Below are 20,080 nucleotides of genomic sequence, written 5' to 3'. Positions count from 1 at the left end.
GAGTGACGTGCTAGGGCTGAAGGAGATGGAGGATTTCTGGCCATTCACTCTCTGACCGGATACAGTGCAGTAGGCAGCCAAAACCCTCCTGATAGCCTGAGCGTCCGCTACGCGAGCCCGGGTCAGGAGGAGGCAGTCATCGGCAAAGAGTAAATGTGATATCGGCTGGGCCCCTAGAGCTGGGATATAGCCCCCCAGCTCTCCAGCGGCGCACGCAGCCCGCAATGCCCGAGACAAGACATCAGAGCAAATGATAAACAAATACGGAGATAACGGGCATCCCTGCCGAAGCCCCATAGTAGAACTGAAGAAAGGAGATGGAGAGCCGTTGACCAAGATAGAGAACCTCAGTCCCCGAACACACCCCAGAACCCACCCAATCCATGTCTCATGGAACCCCAGACGCTCCAAAGCTAGCCTAAGAAAACTCCACTTGATTCTATCGTAAGCTCGTTCCATATCTAGCTTGACGGCCATCAAGCTCCGCCACTGCGAGGCCCGTCGAAGATCCCACATCATCTCCTGGGCCACCATAACGTTATCAGAAATACTCCGACCTCTCACAAAAGCACCCTGCTCCTGACAGATGATGCCAGAGAGGAGGGGCTTCATACGCTCCATCAATATTCTTGCCACAACTTTGTATAAAGTATTACACAAGCTGATCGGCCTAAAATGACTCGGCTCGGCCGCGTCCTGACGCTTTGGTATAAACGTGACAAATGTGGCTTTCCAGTCGTCAGGCATACCTGCCCGACTGAAAAAACACAAGACCGCTTCCACCACTGCAGTCCGAACGATCCCCTAGTATCTCCGGAAAAAGAAAGGTGGGAAGCCATCTGGACCAGGGGCCCTATCCGCACCCAGTGCCCAGATAGCCTCACGCACATCCCCCTCCGTCACTGGACGAACCAACATAGCGTTCTCAGTCATATCAATTTGGGAAGCAGCCCTCGGGAGCTGGCCGACAGGATCGGACTCACTATCCTCCGTCCAACGAGAGCGAAAGAAATCAAGCAGGATATGGGTGATGGCCGAATCGCCCTCAACCCGGTGGCCCTGCTCATCCCGCAAGGATCGAATCATATTCCTCTGCCTCCTGATAACCGTAGAGCGGTGAAAGAAACTAGTGTTTCGGTCACCCTCTCTAACCCATTGAATTCTGGATTTTTGTCTCCAGAAGATTTCATGTTGCCGTAGGATCGAGTGGTGAGTGGCGAGGAGTCCTCGAAGGCTGACCATATCGGCCTCGGGGAGCGCGCCCATCTGGTCTCCTCTTCTTTGGTAGTCAGCAATCGCAGCCTCCACATCCTCCAACTTCCTAAAGATATCGCCCACTACCTCACGGTTCCAACGCCGTAGCCGACGCTTAGTCAATTCCAATTTACGTGAAACCCTCTGAATGGGGTCACCACGAACCGGTAGACTCCAAGCTCCTCGGATAATTTGCCCGATTTGATCGGATGAGTTTCTTTAGACCCATGCCTCGTGCGATACAATGGATTTTGGGTGTGAGGTGGATTTGAATTGAATTGGGTCTTGGTTGGATTTGAATCTGATGGGGACATCAGCTAGGTCCCCATTTTATTTGCATATTTGCTTATTGTTATTTCTGGGTTTATTTGTGTTTAGGGATTTATTTGTGGTTTATTTTATTCTGGGCTTATTTTCATTTTAGGGCTTATTTGTGGGGAATTATTTTATGTAAGGGGTTTATTTTAATTGTTCTTATGGGGCCCTATTTAAAGGGAACTTGTAAGCTGATTAGGGTTTTTAATGCAGAATTAAAGAATTTCTTCCCCCACGTTTCCTCTTCTTCTCTTCTCCTCCCTTTTCCTTCTTCTCTTCTTCTTCCCCCTTCTTTTCCCCTCTTTTCCTGTTTCATTTTAAAGTTAGTCCGGCATCAATTTGGTATCAGAGCAAGGCTGGTTTTGCCCCTGCTACCAAAGCCCCGATCCAACAACAGCCCTTCTTCCCCATTAGTTCTCACAGTGCTTCAAGGAGAACAGGGCCTTCCCTCTGTCAGCCTGTTTAAAAAAAAAAAAAAAAAATCGTCTTTCGGTTTTCACAAAAAAGGGGACAAAGGGATCAACCCTGATTCACCGAGCTTCTCTCGGTTCCTCTCCTTCCCTCTGTCAGCTTCACACAAAAAAAAAAAAAAAAAGAGGAAGCTTTCCCCTGACAAAGCAGTCCCACTGTGCCCTTCTCTCTGCAGCGCCGCCTCTGGCCCTCCACCGGAGCCTGCAACCGACGCCACCACCACCTCTGCCGCGCCTTTACTGTCGTGCCACCACCGGTGTATGGCCGAGCGCCGACGGATTCCCGGTTTCCTGTGGGCGCACGAATATTACGCCGTACGTCGACCACGAACGCCGGAGCGCGTCGAAGGGCCACGAGTGGTTCCCGCCGCCGGAAAGAAGAAGAATGTCACCGCCCTCCTTGCAGCGTTGTCCCTCGAAGCCGGAGTCACCACTGCGTCGGCCGCATCGCCTGCAACCGCCGACTCGCTCTCCGTTCCGACCGCAAACGCCGCTGTGTCCTCCTGCCACGACCGGCCGCCGCCTGTCGCCTCCGACCACGAAGCTGCGGCCGCAAGCTCCGCCGCTGCCACGCCGTTCGGCCGCTCCGCAACCACCGCCGAAGCGGCCGGAACGCCCTCCCGAATCGATCGGGAGGTTGAAGAAGAAGTTACGGTAACGGGTCGACTCTAAACCCGTTACCGCAAACCCGATAGCCCGGGTCCACCAGTAAGTTTAAAAAAAAAAAAAAAAAAAAATTGGCACGTGACCCGCACGTGCTGATTTTTACCGTTATCAGAGCGGGTTTCATTCGAAACCCGAAACCGATAACCCGAACCCGTTAAGGTTCAAAAAAAAAAAAAAAAAAAAAAAAAAACTAAACTAACCTCTGTTTCAGTCGAACGGAAACCCTAGGGTTTCCGCCGCCGACGCCATTGCCGCCGTCCCTGCCGTGCCATCTCTGCCGCCGACGCCTTCTCCTCCGTCCACCGAGCCGCGCCACCTCGCCGTCACCGACCCCACCGCTCCCGCGACCGCCCGATTGCCATCACCCATCCTCAGCCGCCTCCTTCTCGCGGTCGACCACAGCACCATCGCCCGAGACCTCCGCCGCCTCCTTCTCCTTCGTCAACCGAGCCGCACCGCTTCGCCGTCGCCGTCCCCGCCGCTCCCGCAACCGGCCGATTGCCACCACCCATCCTCGGCCGCCTCCTTCTCGCGGTCGACCACAGCGCTATCGCCCGAGACCTCTGCCGCCTCCTTCTCCTCCGTCAACCGAGCCGCGCCGCTTCGCCGTCGCCGTCCCCGTCTCCGCCGTCGCCACCAGAGCTCCACCGTCCGCGCCTCTCCATCATTCACCATCGACTCATCTCACGAGTTCACATCAGCCATCCGACCGCCCTGCAAAGCCCCCTTTCAACGGGCCTATTCTTTCCCAAGAAGCCACAGCATCCCTCCCCAGTCCAACAGAGTTCACCCGAGCTCAACTGGCCCGATCACACTCCACAGTCTGCAACCGTTTCTCTCCACAGCAGGCCAAAACCCATTTTAGTCCAAGCCCGTGCGTGTCTCCTTGAGCGCGGCCCAAGGCCTTTGGCTGCAGGTCCGATCTCAGGCCCAAACCAGATTATTCTTCAGCCCAATTCAACAGCCCAGGAAGCCTTGGGTTCAATTCCATAACTCCAGCTAGTTCTGCCCGGCGCCAACTTCGTGTTCGAGACTCCACGAGCAGACGATTCTAGTCAACTGTATTCACCACAGGTAATAGGTTCTTCCTCCTTTGGGCTTGCTTATCTAAATATGTTCTAGTTCTCTTGCATGACAGCCCTATTTTGAAACTTATTTTCTTGTCAAACTGCAAAAACCTAGAACATTTTCCACCACACCCGTCCTACCTCCCAATTAAATCTAAATATTAAATTAGCACACCTTAGTGTCAGGACATCATCAACATCCATAGATCAGATTACTTTTAGACTTTGAATGACTGTAAAACGTGTTTGCAACCTAACTTCTTATAGTGACTAATTTTCTACTTTAATTCTGAAATAACCAAAGTACAAATTAGTAACATTTAATTTTAAGTTATTTTTGTGAAAAGTTGCTGATTTCCGAATTCATAGTAGGTTGCATTAGTGGGTTGCATTAGTAGGTTGTCCTGCATTACCTTTAGACAATTAGGGTTCATTAGTAGTATTGCATATCATATCACCAACTAGAGTAGCTCCTGTATGCCCACCCGTAGTGGTAGAGAGTACCTCCTCACTGACTCTCAGACCCCTTCATCCGCCATGGACCCCAGAGTCATACAAGATATTCTGGAACAATTAGCTGCAATACGAGCTGATAATGCCGAATTCAAACGTGAGATCCGTGCCCTAGTACAACACCCTAGGACTCCGGAACCATCATCCCCAATCGCAGCTTATCCCGAGTTTGGTTTGACCACACCGCCTGCAGCTTTTTCCCATCCCCCTAGGAACCAACATCATCCTGATCACCAGCGCGATCTTGACGAGCGACTACTTCGTACTGTGCGAGTAGAAGCCCCCACATTTGCTGGTCAATTAGAGCCGAGCGTGTACCTTGATTGGAGAGCAGCCATGGATAATTATTTTGAGTGGTACGATATGACTGAAGATAGAAAAGTACGGTTTGCCAAGATGAAGCTTATTGGGCAAGCTCACTGGTACTGGCATAACGTTGAACATCGGCGTGAGACCCAGAGGCTTCCACGCATCACCACTTGGGAGGATATGAAAGAGAAACTGAATGAGAAGTATCTGCCATTCTCTTACCGACAACGCCTTATGGATAGGTGGCAGAAACTAACTCAAGGAACTTCAACTGTTGCCGATTACATTGCACAATTTGAGGAGTTTCACATGAGGTGTGGTGTAATCGAAGAAGAGACTGTTACTCTTTCTAGGTTTCGGGCAGGACTCCGTGAGGAGATCCAGAAAGAACTGATCCTCCGAGAGATTACTACCCTTGGCCAGGCATACCAATTGGCTCAAGACGTGGATAGTTTTTTACGAGTCCCTGTGGTGAGACGTACCGATTCTCGGTTCTTACCCCCAGGAGCCCGACCTAATCAAAGCCATCTCCCACAACCCAGACCACTCTCCAACCACCCTTCACAGCCCGGTTCTAGCCAAACACCGACTAGGACGTTCCCGGTGCCTGATCAAAGTACATCCACTGATAAAGGAAAAGGCATATTAGGGTCCAACCCGCCCTTGAGAAACCAAACCCAGTGTTTCAGGTGCCAAAAGTTTGGCCATATTGCGTCCCAATGTAATGCCAAGACCTATTTGATGACTGAACTGGAAGCAGGAACCCAGGATACTGAATGTGTCGAAGAAGTCTATGAACCAAACATCGAGGATTTTGTAGATGACTTTGGAGATGAAAAGACCGGGTTAGAATTTGTTCAGACTGAATACCAAAATGAGCCCACTGATAGGAATGACCAAAACCATAGGATCCATGTGGTTAGGTGCACACTAGCCCAAACAAAGACCGAACAAGACTGGCGAAGAACCTCCCTATTTTATACACTTATTAAGATCAATGGTAAAACATGCAAAATCTTATTTGATAGCGGGAGTTGCATCAATGCCATTGCATCTGGAGTTGTTTCTCGCCTTGGCCTAAAATCTACCCCTCATCCTAATCCATATAAAGTAGCCTGGGTAGATAAGACGTCCATTTCGGTTTCAGAAAGGTGCCTTGTCCTGATTCAATTCCTATCTTATAAAGACGAGATTTGGTGCGACTGCCTTCCGATGGACGTAGGTCAAGTCATCTTAGGAAGACCTTGGTTATACGATAGGGACGTCACACTTCATGGTCGGTCAAATTCGTGTAGTTTTATGTTCCAGGGTCGGAAAATTATATTGAATTCATTGCCTCCTAGAGAGCCCGTACCTGAGAAGAAGGGTGCTACACCACAAAAGGAAGAGTCACTCCACATCATTACTTCGAAAGAGGTAATGAAAGATATCGAAAGCCATTCACCTGTGTACGCCCTTGTGGCCAGAGTTATTAATGTGGAGTCAAATGTCGAACATTCGGCCGCCGTAGTCCCTTTGTTGGAGGAGTTTCAATCTGTCTTTCCGACTGATCTTCCAGAGGCACTCCCTCCAATGCGTGATATCCAGCACGTAATTGATCTCATTCCTGGAGCGTTCCTGCCAAATCTTCCCCACCATAGACTCAATCCAAACGAGCACACTGAACTGAAACGCCAAGTTGACGAACTCGTCACTCGAGGGTATATTCGTGAGAGCTTGAGTCCATGTGCTGTACGTGCACTCCTTGAAGGGAAAATTTCTCGAGTTGTCCGATAAAATCGAACGCCAGGCATGAAAAATCAGTTTTAATTTTTTTTATTTTATTTATAACAATTATAAATATTAAATTTAACTTTTATGTAAAATTACCTCAAGCCCGTAGCGGAAGTTGGTCGAGGTAATTTGAATCTGGATCTGGATCTAGATCCCTGAAGGTAGCTCTGTAAGGCCTGGATCTGCAAGCCCTCTACTTCGCACGCACGTCGAGCTTCGTAGGAAGGTTGGACGATATCTGTATTTTGCAAAACCACTTTTTGCAAAAAGGACCCTAGAAGAAACACTTTTCTTTTCTTCTCTTCTTCTTCTTCCTTCTCTCCCGTTTCCAACCCGAGAGCTTCAATTTTGGACTGATCGTAGAGGAGAAGAGAGGAGACTAGAAAGCCGGATCTGAATGCTTGCCACTGGGAGAAGATTGAGAGAGAAGGACCACTTCTTCTCTCTTCCTCTTCTCCTTTAGAAAAATCCCACCGAAGCCGCCTCTGTCTGTGAAGTTTCTTCCCAAAATTTCACGGACAGATTCACACCTTTTTCTCTCTGATTCGTTCTGTATTCAAGAGGAAAACGTTGGTCTATCTATAGGCCAACGCAGAGAGGATTTAAGAGGAGTAATGACTGTCTTTACGAATCCATACGTTATAAATTCATAACGTTTGTTTCAAAAACAAACGTGGGGAAAAAACAGTAAATCCATCCGATAACAGCCGGATTTCAAAAATCAAATTTAACCGGAATGTAGCCGGTTCAAAATTGGACATTCCGGTCCAGACGGCAGAGCGGCCGGAGGCCAGACGGTGGCACGGTGTGGAGACGAAGCCGGGAGGAAGAAGGCTCTATTTTCTCCTCCCAGGCTTTTCTCCATCGCGGTTCACAAAAAAATCCTTAAGGGTCCATGAGGGGGAGTGGTCCACGGGTCCATGGGAGTTTAAAAACAAGTCAGCCGTAACCATTTAAATGGGATTAGTCAAATAGGAAATGGGTTAGCCCATTTTGAAATAAAGCAAGCCTATTTGGTTCTAAACCAAATTGACAGCCCATTTGAATGATTTTTGACCCGAAAAAATTCCACATGAGTCCGACTCATGAGAGATACAATTAGGTCCAGTTTCGGCTCGATCCAAATCCGACTTAGATCAGAACAAATATGAAATTAAATCCCAATTAAATCATGATCGAGCCCAATTACACTAATTTAGACCCAATCAAATCCAATCTCAACAATTGAGTCCTGATCAAGTTCCATTACATTAATTGAAACTTGATTGACCCGAAATACAGACTTAATTAGTTGTTCATCCATGAAATTTAGCATGTACCTCATGTTCAGTGCTAGCTGAACATAGACAGAACCAAATTCCAAATGACCCACAATTTAATTCTTAATTAAATTGGGTCAAGACCTTCTTACTTAGTTTGACTAATGTGCGTGACTCCGATAGGTTCGAACACTAAGCCGGTAGTACATGGACTACTCCATGCACTAATCAAGGTGACCATCTAGCAATGATACCCGACGTCCGGATAGGTCGAATATGCAAAGCAACATTCAAGAACCTAGACGTATGGTTGTTGCATAATTCATCCCTATGACCATCGATGCTCAAGATGACCTCAGAGTGGACTGTCGAATTCTGGGTCCGGTCATCCATAGTGTATTTCAATTAATCAAATCAAGTGACCATCACTTGGTTTACCCTGGCCAAGGTTTTACTGAATTGAAATACAGCGAGACATCAACTCCTATAATCTGGAGCGGTCAATCCCATCTTGACTCGTACACAGACTTTGCGAGTACTTGACTGCACCCAGCATCCTTCCGATCCCTAAATTAGAAATTCAGGTCATCCAGTGCCTAAGTACAGTGAGTTGCTTGCAAGTCACCATGACAGTCTCAGGTCTAAGGGGTACTTATGCCCATACGCTTTGCGAGCTAACTCCCGACAGTAGAGTGCTACGCAGGTGAGTCACTGTTCAGTGATGATGTACTCCTACATCTCACCTGTATGCCATACAGTGTCTCCACACTTCTTGGTTTAAGAGGACAACCAACTAAATGACACACAACGACCTATACTTGACATAGCTATTGTCCAATTGACAGCTCATCATTTGGTCGCGAACTGGTTTAAGGACTAAATGATAAAACCTCTTTTATCCACTAAATTAGTCCTAAGGACTTCATCACAATACACAGGAGTTCAATTTGAAGATGTAACACTTGTGATGAATAGAAAATTGCCAGAATAAATTTTTATTCATTTTAATAAAATATATACATAATCCAATTTCTTACAATTAAAAATTGGCTTTGGGACACAATTCCCAACAACTCCCACTTGGACTAAAGCCAATTTGTACAGTATCTTATACCCATCTTCGATTTGTGATAATCGAACTCCTTTACAGAAAGGGCTTTAGTGAATGGGTCAGCTAGGTTCTCCTTTCCATCGATCTTCTGAAGATTGACGTCACCTCGTTCCACAATCTCTCGTACAAGGTGGTAGCGACGCAGAATATGCTTGGTTCTATGGTGAGACTTTGGCTCCTTTGCTTGTGCAATGGCTCCAGTATTGTCACAATACAAAAGAACTGGACCATTGATTGAGGGAGCAACACCAAGTTGATTTACAAACTTCTTGATCCAAACAGCTTCCTTTGCCGCATCTGATGCAGCAACATACTCTGCTTCGCATACGGAATCGGCTACTGAATGCTGCTTGGAACTTTTCCAGCAGACTGCTCCTCCATTCAGGGTAAACACAAATCCTGACATACTCTTACTGTCATCATGGTCTGACTGAAAACTAGAGTCTGTAAACCCCACAAGTTTTAAGTCAGATTCTCCATAGATTAACCATTGGTCCTTAGTATTTCTTAAATACTTAAGGATGGTTTTCACCACCTTCCAATGGTTCTCACCCGGATCAGACTGATACCTACTCGCTACTGCTAGTGAGTAAGCAACATCCGGTCTTGTACATGTCATGGCGTACATGATAGAACCTATTGCAGAAGCATATGGGATTCTACTCATACGCTCTCTCTCTTCGGAAGTTGTCGGACAATCTTTCTTAGAGAGAGAAATTCCTTGGCCTATCGGAAGATAGCCCTTCTTGGAATTCTCCATGTTGAACCGCTTCAACATAGTGTCGATGTACGTGGATTGGGACAATCCAAGCAACTTCTTAGATCTATCTCTATAGATCTTCATCCCTAAGATGTAGGATGCTTCTCCCAAATCCTTCATGGAGAATTGTGATGACAGCCAAAGTTTCACATTTTGTAATGCAGGAATGTCATTCCCAATTAAGAGAATGTCATCCACATACAACATAAGAAATGTGATCACTAAACCGTTAACCCACTTGTAGACACAAGGTTCTTCTTCGTTCTTAACGAAACCATATGTTTTGATAGTTTTATCGAAACGTATGTTCCAACTTCGAGAAGCTTGCTTAAGTCCATAAATGGACTTTTGTAGCTTGCATACTTTGGACTCGTCTATGGATGTGAAACCCTCAGGTTGTATCATATACACCTCTTCTTCCAGCTCTCCATTTAGAAAAGCTGTTTTCACATCCATTTGCCAGATTTCATAATCCATATATGCTGCTATAGCTAGCATGATCCGAATAGATTTTAGCATTGCCACAGGGGAAAAAGTCTCGTCATAATCGATACCATAACGTTGACGATACCCCTTGGCAACCAGACGGGCTTTATAGGTCTCCACCTTTCCGTCTGCGCCTCTCTTTCTTTTGAAGATCCATTTGCACCCTATGGGTTTTATCCCTTCGGGTGGATCAACTAGTGTCCATACACTATTGATTTCCATGGATTTCATTTCGGATCTTATGGCATTAAGCCATAACTCAGAGTCGGACCTTTGCATAGCATCCATATAGGTAATCGGATCCTCATTGTTCTCATCAAGCTCAATGGGATCTGCGTCTTGGACCAAGAAACCGTAGTATCTGTCCACTTGACGCGGTACTCTACCTGATCGCCTTAATGGTGCTTCTACATTGGGCTCCGGGTTTGATCTAATCGAATCCGGTTCTGTGGGTTCAGTAGTTTGTGTTAAATCTTCCATCTGTTGAGCTTCATTAAGTTCAACCTTAGAGGCAACAATTCCTTCACTAAGGAATTCTTTTTCCAAAAAGGTTGCCTTAAGTCCTACGAACACCTTTTGTTCATTAGGAAGGTAGAAGTAATAACCCCTAGTTTCCTTGGGGTACCCTACAAAATAACACTTATCGGACCTAGGACCAAGTTTGTCAGTTTGAGAACGTTTAACATAAGCCGGACATCCCCAAACCCTAAGGTATGAAAGTGTCGGCTTACGCCCAGTCCATATCTCATATGGAGTCTTCTCAACAGACTTACTTGGAACCTTATTTAGTATTATACACGCAGACTCTAAAGCATAACCCAAAAAGATACAGGCAGACTAGTAAACCCCATCATGGATCGAACCATGTCTAACAGAGTTCGATTCCTCCTTTCGGATACACCATTGTGCTGAGGTGTTCCTGGAGGGGTCCATTGTGAGAGAATCCCATTCTCCTCTAGATAAGTCAAGAAATCACCAGAAAGGTATTCTCCTCCTCGGTCTGACCGAAGGATCTTAATACTCTTTCCAGTCTGTTTTTCTACTTCATTACGAAATTGTTTGAACATTTCAAATGATTCCGACTTATGCTTCATCAGATAGACATACCCATACCTGGATAGGTCATCTGTGAAGGTTATGAAGTAGGCATAACCACCTTTGGCACTTACGTTCATAGGTCCACATACATCAGTATGTATGAGGCCAAGAACATCGCTGGCTCGTTCACCCTTTCCAGAAAAAGGTGACTTGGTCATCTTACCCAGAAGACAGGATTCACAAGTTGGCAATGATTCACAATCATTGATTTCTAAAATGCCCTGTTGGGCTAACCTGTTTATCCTGTTTTTATTTATGTGACCTAACCGGCAATGCCACAAATAGGCTTCATTGACATTATCTAACTTAGGGCGTTTATTAGAGGTGTACATTACATTCACAGGCAGTGATAGAGTATAAATGCCATATTTCAATTGTCCACGAAAAATTTTAATACCATTCAAAATGATATCACAAAAATTTTCTTTTATTGATAAACAATAACCATTTTTGGCCAAAAAGCCTACAGAGATGACATTCATTAAAAATGTTGGACAATAATGACAATCATCTAATATGACTACTCCAGATTCAAAAACAAGCTGAATGACTCCTAAAGCTAGGACTGGAACTGATCTTCCATCTCCAACGTTCAGGAATCTCTCGTCATTCTTGAATCTTCTACTAACTTGAAGTCCCTGCAACGAATTGCAAATATTAATTGGACTTCGGGTATCCAATACCCAAGTGGTAGAATCATAAATTGAAAAATTACAAGGTGTTATCATATAATTACCTTGTGCAGCAACTGTTTGCTGCTTTTTCTTCTTAGGCCTGTTTGGATCAAGGGACGCTATGTAAGCCGGACAGTTCCGCTTCCAATGACCCATCTTCTTACAGAAGAAGCACTCTGCCTTGCTCTTATCGGCTTTACGCTTCTTAGTCTGGCTGGGCTTAGAGACCCCAGCACGAGCTTTTTGCACCTTCTTCTTCTTTTCTTTCTTAAAGGAAGAAAGTCCTGCAGAAGTCCCACCTACCACATTCACCGACTCCTTTTTGAGTTGGTGATCCTTCTCATAGGTCTGCAGTAAACCTAGCAAACCATGATAGGATACTTCAGGTTTAGTCATTCTATAATGACTAAGGAAGGTCAGGTAGGACTTGGGAAGTGAATTCAAAATGGCATCCTTGCCCAATTACTCGTGCAAAGGAAAGCCAAGTTTACTTAGGCGATCGATTTGTTCGACCATGTACAATACATGATCGGTGACCGATGCCCCTTCCCTCATGCGGGCATTGAATATAGCGCAGGAGGTCTTATGTCGTTCAACATCATCAGGTGTGCCGAAAGACTCCTTCAACATTTGAAGGATTTCCACTGGCTGCGCTTCCTCGAATTTACGACTAAACTCGTCATTCATCGAGGCCCTCATGATGCAACGCACTGTAGTGCGATCGTTGAGCCACTTTTGATAAGCGTCTCTGATTGCACGTGGTGCATTGGCTGCAGGTTCCTCAGGTGCAGGATCCGATATCACATACAGGATCCGCTCATGCTCTAATACTATTTTCATCTTTCGATACCAGCTATCGAAGTTAGGTCCATTAAGCTTATCATTGTCTAATAGTGTTCGGAGGGATAATGAGTTAGCCATATCTAAAAAATAAAGGAAAAAACCCAACTAATCAATATATGATTTATTTAATCCTAAAGACTTGGACTTTAGTCTAAAGTTTTCTCCCACTATTTTAATCGAATTAATAGCCTCTACCTTTAATTTGAGGAATTACTTTAATTCCCTAGTGGGTACTAGAATCCGCATAGACTGCATACGGGCCCAAGGAAGGCTCGGCCAACCCATGTGCATCTAAGGGTAGGTACATTACCAATTATTTCTCTAAACAATTTCTAGCAATCAATTTTGCCCCAAGTGGTAATCAGTAGGCGGAGGCCTCCACTGAAAATCCTGGTTAGGTCCAACCATTAATGAACTAACTCGATGATACTACCTAATGTATGATCAGGCCCGAGGAAGGCTCGGCCAACCTAATCACAATTAGATAGCTCAAAAAGCTATCATATAATGAAGGATAATTCCAGTATTTAGAGGAACACCAGACGGAAGCGTCCTGCATGTTCAACTGTAATATTGGACCTATTATCATTCACCTTAATGGGAGGCTATGATCTAGTTATCTATATAACTTTATCATTTTAAGGACCTAATAATTTAGAGGATTTTAAATGATATGTAACACTGACCGATAATTCTAAATCCTCCCACTGACTTCACCAAATCATATAGAGGACTAGCTCTTATTGGTCTATTAGACACCTAAATCAGTCACACTGATTTTTCTTAATGGCATGGGTGAGTGCCAAGTATCAAGGTACCTTAATCAAAACTTGATCGACCAAATTGGCCAGGTAAGAGAGATCATGGGAGGGTTACGCCATTAACCTCTTTCCTAGACACCAACTATGTTGGCCAGGTAAGAGGTAGCCCCAATTAAAAACCATGATCAAATGCCGACTTACCTTAGACACCAATTGGTTTATCAAGTTGATTTAGGTTATCCTTGGGAACTCGGGCTCGACCACTAAGCCACAATCAGATCCAATTGAAATGTTTGGATATGATAAACTACAACTATTGAGTTTGATCATTTTATAAATCTTGATTTAGTCTAGTTCAACTATTGATTAGATTAAATCATGTTTCTTAAGTTAGTCCATTTCAATTTGATTTCATGATTAGGTCTAACCTAGTCAACTAATCTGATTGTGCTAACCCATCCCCAAATCCCATGTTCAAATTTAAATTTTAATTCAAATTTCAAATTTTGAATTTTAAATCTTTATTTGAAATTCAAATTTTAAATTTTAAATTCAACATTTAATTCTTTATTAAATGCATTATGATCATGGATTCAAGGTGTCAATTTATTCCAAATATAAACAATTTATATTTAAATTTTGTGGTCATAATAAATTTAAAACTGAAATTTTATAAACATCAATTATGCATAATTTCACAAAAATAAACTATTTATTTTATGATACAAATTAATCTCAATTTTGTGCTAGGACAACCTTTTCACTATAAGGGGTTAACCTTATAGCAGGACAACCTTATAATTCAGCACAAGATTGATATTTTATCAATAAATCTAGATCTAATCTAAATTTAAAAATTAAATCATGCATAATTCTAGATATTATAGACCAATTCCATCGGCCAACCTGGCTCTGATACCAGTTGAAGGGAAAATTTCTCGAGTTGTCCGATAAAATCGAACGCCAGGCATGAAAAATCAGTTTTAATTTTTTTTATTTTATTTATAACAATTATAAATATTAAATTTAACTTTTATGTAAAATTACCTCAAGCCCGTAGCGGAAGTTGGTCGAGGTAATTTGAATCTGGATCTGGATCTAGATCCCTGAAGGTAGCTCTGTAAGGCCTGGATCTGCAAGCCCTCTACTTCGCACGCACGTCGAGCTTCGTAGGAAGGTTGGACGATATCTGTATTTTGCAAAACCACTTTTTGCAAAAAGGACCCTAGAAGAAACACTTTTCTTTTCTTCTCTTCTTCTTCTTCCTTCTCTCCCGTTTCCAACCCGAGAGCTTCAATTTTGGACTGATCGTAGAGGAGAAGAGAGGAGACTAGAAAGCCGGATCTGAATGCTTGCCACTGGGAGAAGATTGAGAGAGAAGGACCACTTCTTCTCTCTTCCTCTTCTCCTTTAGAAAAATCCCACCGAAGCCGCCTCTGTCTGTGAAGTTTCTTCCCAAAATTTCACGGACAGATTCACACCTTTTTCTCTCTGATTCGTTCTGTATTCAAGAGGAAAACGTTGGTCTATCTATAGGCCAACGCAGAGAGGATTTAAGAGGAGTAATGACTGTCTTTACGAATCCATACGTTATAAATTCATAACGTTTGTTTCAAAAACAAACGTGGGGAAAAAACAGTAAATCCATCCGATAACAGCCGGATTTCAAAAATCAAATTTAACCGGAATGTAGCCGGTTCAAAATTGGACATTCCGGTCCAGACGGCAGAGCGGCCGGAGGCCAGACGGTGGCACGGTGTGGAGACGAAGCCGGGAGGAAGAAGGCTCTATTTTCTCCTCCCAGGCTTTTCTCCATCGCGGTTCACAAAAAAATCCTTAAGGGTCCATGAGGGGGAGTGGTCCACGGGTCCATGGGAGTTTAAAAACAAGTCAGCCGTAACCATTTAAATGGGATTAGTCAAATAGGAAATGGGTTAGCCCATTTTGAAATAAAGCAAGCCTATTTGGTTCTAAACCAAATTGACAGCCCATTTGAATGATTTTTGACCCGGAAAAATTCCACATGAGTCCGACTCATGAGAGATACAATTAGGTCCAGTTTCGGCTCGATCCAAGTCCGACTTAGATCAGAACAAATATGAAATTAAATCCCAATTAAATCATGATCGAGCCCAATTACACTAATTTAGACCCAATCAAATCCAATCTCAACAATTGAGTCCTGATCAAGTTCCATTACATTAATTGAAACTTGATTGACCCGAAATACAGACTTAATTAGTTGTTCATCCATGAAATTTAGCATGTACCTCATGTTCAGTGCTAGCTGAACATAGACAGAACCAAATTCCAAATGACCCACAATTTAATTCTTAATTAAATTGGGTCAAGACCTTCTTACTTAGTTTGACTAATGTGCATGACTCCGATAGGTTCGAACACTAAGCCGGTAGTACATGGACTACTCCATGCACTAATCAAGGTGACCATCTAGCAATGATACCCGACGTCCGGATAGGTCGAATATGCAAAGCAACATTCAAGAACCTAGACGTATGGTTGTTGCATAATTCATCCCTATGACCATCGATGCTCAAGATGACCTCAGAGTGGACTGTCGAATTCTGGGTCCGGTCATCCATAGTGTATTTCAATTAATCAAATCAAGTGACCATCACTTGGTTTACCCTGGCCAAGGTTTTACTGAATTGAAATACAGCGAGACATCAACTCCTATAATCTGGAGCGGTCAATCCCATCTTGACTCGTACACAGACTTCGCGAGTACTTGACTGCACCCAGCATCCTTCCGATCCCTAAATTAGAAATTCAGGTCATCCAGTGCCTAAGTACAGTGAGTTGCTTGCAAGTCACCGTGACAGTCTCAGGTCTAAGGGGTACTTATGCCCATACGCTTTGCGAGCTAACTCCCGACAGTAGAGTGCTACGCAGGTGAGTCACTGTTCAGTGATGATGTACTCCTACATCTCACCTGTATGCCATACAGTGTCTCCACACTTCTTGGTTTAAGAGGACAACCAACTAAATGACACACAACGACCTATACTTGACATAGCTATTGTCCAATTGACAGCTCATCATTTGGTCGCGAACTGGTTTAAGGACTAAATGATAAAACCTCTTTTATCCACTAAATTAGTCCTAAGGACTTCATCACAATACACAGGAGTTCAATTTGAAGATGTAACACTTGTGATGAATAGAAAATTGCCAGAATAAATTTTTATTCATTTTAATAAAATATATACATAATCCAATTTCTTACAATTAAAAATTGGCTTTGGGACACAATTCCCAACACTCCTCACTCCCAAGAAAGATGGCTCTTGGAGGATGTGCGTCGATAGCCGTGCTATCAATAAAATCACGGTAAAGTATCGTTTTCCCATTCCTAGGCTGGATGACCTTTTAGACTACATGTCTGGTGCTACAGTTTTTTCCAAGATCGACCTAAAGAGTGGGTACCACCAGATTCGGATTCGTCCTGGGGATGAATGGAAAACAGCATTCAAAACCAAAGATGGACTCTACGAATGGTTAGTAATGCCTTTCGGTTTAACAAATGCTCCAAGTACTTTTATGAGGGTGATGATACAGATCTTTCGACCTTTCTTGAATAAATTTGTCGTTGTATACTTTGATGACATCCTCATTTATAGTCAAACTCAAGAGCTCCATCTTTCACACCTAAGGCAGGTTTGTGAAGTCCTGCAGAGAGAAAGCTTCTTTGCAAACCCTAAGAAGTGTGCCTTCCTGACTGATCACGTCACTTTCTTAGGGTTCATAGTATCTTCCAAGGGTGTCTCCGCTGATCCAGAAAAAGTAAGCGCGATAGTCGATTGGCCTGAGCCCAAGACCTTAGCCGAAGTACGTAGTTTTCATGGTCTGGCTACTTTCTATCGTCGCTTCATTAGGAATTTTAGTTCCATAATGTCTCCTATCACAGATTGCATGAAGAAAGGAGATTTTATCTGGACTAAGTCGGCATCCCAAGCATTTAAAGATATTAAGCATAGGATGACCGAAGCACCTGTCTTGCGGCTCCCTGATTTCACTAAGGTATTCGAGGTCGCATGTGATGCCTCTGGCATAGGTGGTGTGTTAAGCCAAGAAGGTCACCCTGTCGCGTTCTTTAGCGAAAAGTTAAGTGACGGCAGGTTGCGTTATTCCACCTATGATAAGGAATTCTATGCGGTAGTGCAAACTTTGCGACATTGGCGACACTATTTGCTACCGCAAGAATTTGTCCTGTATTCAGACCATGAGGCTTTAAAGTATCTCAATTCTCAAAAGAAATTAAACTTTCGACATGGCCGATGGATTGAGTTTCTACAAGCCTATACTTTTGTGCTGAAACATAAAGCTGGAGTTGAGAATAAGGCTGCTGATGCGCTCAGTCGACGGATCTCCCTCCTATCCATGATGAGCACTGAAGTAATTGGTTTTGAAAGGATCAGGGAACAATATACTGATAAGTGCTAAATAATGCATAAATTAATATCTTATTCATAGCACTTATCATTATTTTAATTTACATATTTTGTAAATTTAACTAAAAAAATTGTGTTACCTTCACCATTGCATTATTAAAAATAATTCGATTTTGCTTAATTTTATTGATCCATCTAATGTATGCAGGTCAAATCAAATTCATCTGGGATGACCCCTGAACCCAAATCGCATGCACCCCATGAATTGGACCTTTCCAACCAATTAGAGTCGAGCCTAATTTTCTTTTCCAACATTGAGCTCATCCCGAACAAATTCTTTTCACGAATCTCGGTGCATCCCGTTCATGAGCCATATCCTGCCGAATCATCTTCCTCTTCCTAGCTTATATCCCCTTCATTACCGTTCAACAAATCCCACGCATATCCCACGGTTAGCCATGAGCTTTTACCACGAAATCCATCCCATGTCCGCAAGCTTCCCAGCTCCAAAAGCAAGCACAGCTCCCAGCTCACCAAACCAACCGAGTTCCGAAATCCTTTCAAACGCTCACGAGATAAGATCAAATCCCATGCAACATCCTCCCCTTCTCCCGTGTTCTCCCAGCAACGAACTCCCAAACCTCCCAGCTCCTCTGTTTCCAGCGGAACAAATCCTATTCCGTGATCATCTCCCAGCGTCTTCATCGTCCGCTTTCTTCCTCCGAGATCTGCTCACACATCCCTTCCATCAGCCGCATGGATCCGATTCCCTTCTCCCAGCTAGCAGCTAACGGATTAGAAGCTCCCATCTGCTTCATCCTCCCGAACTCCACATCATCCCTCTTCCGAACCGTATCCAACTTCCTCCCAGCTTCCGCTAGATCCCATTCGTGATGACAACCACCCACGGATAGCTCCTTCCGAACTCCCCTGCATTCACGGGATCCAAACAGAGTCATCCTCATCCCGCTATCAGCCGTGTCCACCGTTCACAGCTCCGAGATCTTCTCCAACGTCCCAGCATCCTCATCCTCTTCTCCGAATAACATCCAAGTTTTTCCTTCTCATCTTCTCTGCGCCCGTTTCAGCTCCCCTGTTCCAACATCTTCAAACCGAGTCATTCCCAGATTCTTCCTCCCGTCCGTGTCATCTTTCCATCATTTCTTCATCACAAAACCAATTCCGCTGCCAGCCAGGATAGCTCCCCCGTATCCCAGCCGAATCAACCAACCTCCTTCGGATTCCTTCCATAGCTATCTCTTCCGAGCTTCACGTGTAACCTCCCGAGCCATTCCCACGTCAACGGCATCATCGCCCATATCCCAGCTGCCATGCCTCCCCTGTTTCACGCGTAATCAACCGAGATCCTTGCTCCAACGTCCAAGCTTCATCTCAGCTCCACGGACTGCGACCCCAGCCACCAACGAAATTCAGCTCCAACCGCTCCCGCGTCCGACTCTCCCGCGGCCAACAAATTTCAGCTTCATCCTTACCCTCTCACCGTTCGGATCAACCACAAAGCAAGGAGGGTGGGGTGCTGGTGAAGCTATAAAAGGAGGAGAGCTATCTTCCTTCGATCATCGCTTCTCGGAGACTGAAATCCCAGTGCATGAGGGAGAGAGTAGTTTGGTTATTTTGGGAATAACTTCCCATGTATATAAAAAAATAAGATTGAAGTGCTGAGGGAGAAAGAAAGGAAGCTGATCATGAAGGGAGAGATGGGAGCCCGCTGCTGTGCTGCTGCTACCGTCTCCAACTCCATGCAGGGCTAATTTCTTCTCTAGGGCTGGATGCAGCCCTAACAAAGGGCTGAGGGTTTTATATTTTTGATTTCTATTCTTGGAGTTGTATAAACCTTATTCTGCTTCTAATGAATATTTTATTTCATCTCATATTTAATTTCTGTGATTTTAAATATGATGTTTATACAACTGTTCTTCATGATCACTAGGTAAATATAAGATAGTCCATGCCTAGGGAAGATGCAATGTGCTGCCACTTTAGATTAGGGGAGACATTTCATGCCAACCGAAGATGGATTATGCCCAAATTACTTTTGTGAATTTTTATTTAAATGCTTATTAGGCTTGTAGCCAATTTGCATGTTTATCCAAGAATAAATTAAAATATAAATAACCCTTGTCTCGATGTTAGTGGTGAATTCCTTGCCCTAGGTTCTCCTAAACTGATATCCCTTTAATTGCATTTTCTTTTATTAAATTGTTTAGTTTAATAGTCTTCACAAATACATCCTTTTTAAATATTTTTATTTTTAAGAAAAACAATTATACCCCAATCCCTGTGGATCG

Source organism: Phoenix dactylifera, chromosome 8, assembly GCF_051530095.1.
Source record: "Phoenix dactylifera cultivar Ajwa chromosome 8, Ajwa_hap1_PhDact_Kaust_v1.1, whole genome shotgun sequence".
In the NCBI taxonomy this organism is placed as follows: domain Eukaryota; kingdom Viridiplantae; phylum Streptophyta; class Magnoliopsida; order Arecales; family Arecaceae; genus Phoenix; species Phoenix dactylifera.
The sequence above is the reverse complement of the archived record's forward strand: the minus strand, read 5'-3'. Positions refer to the sequence as shown.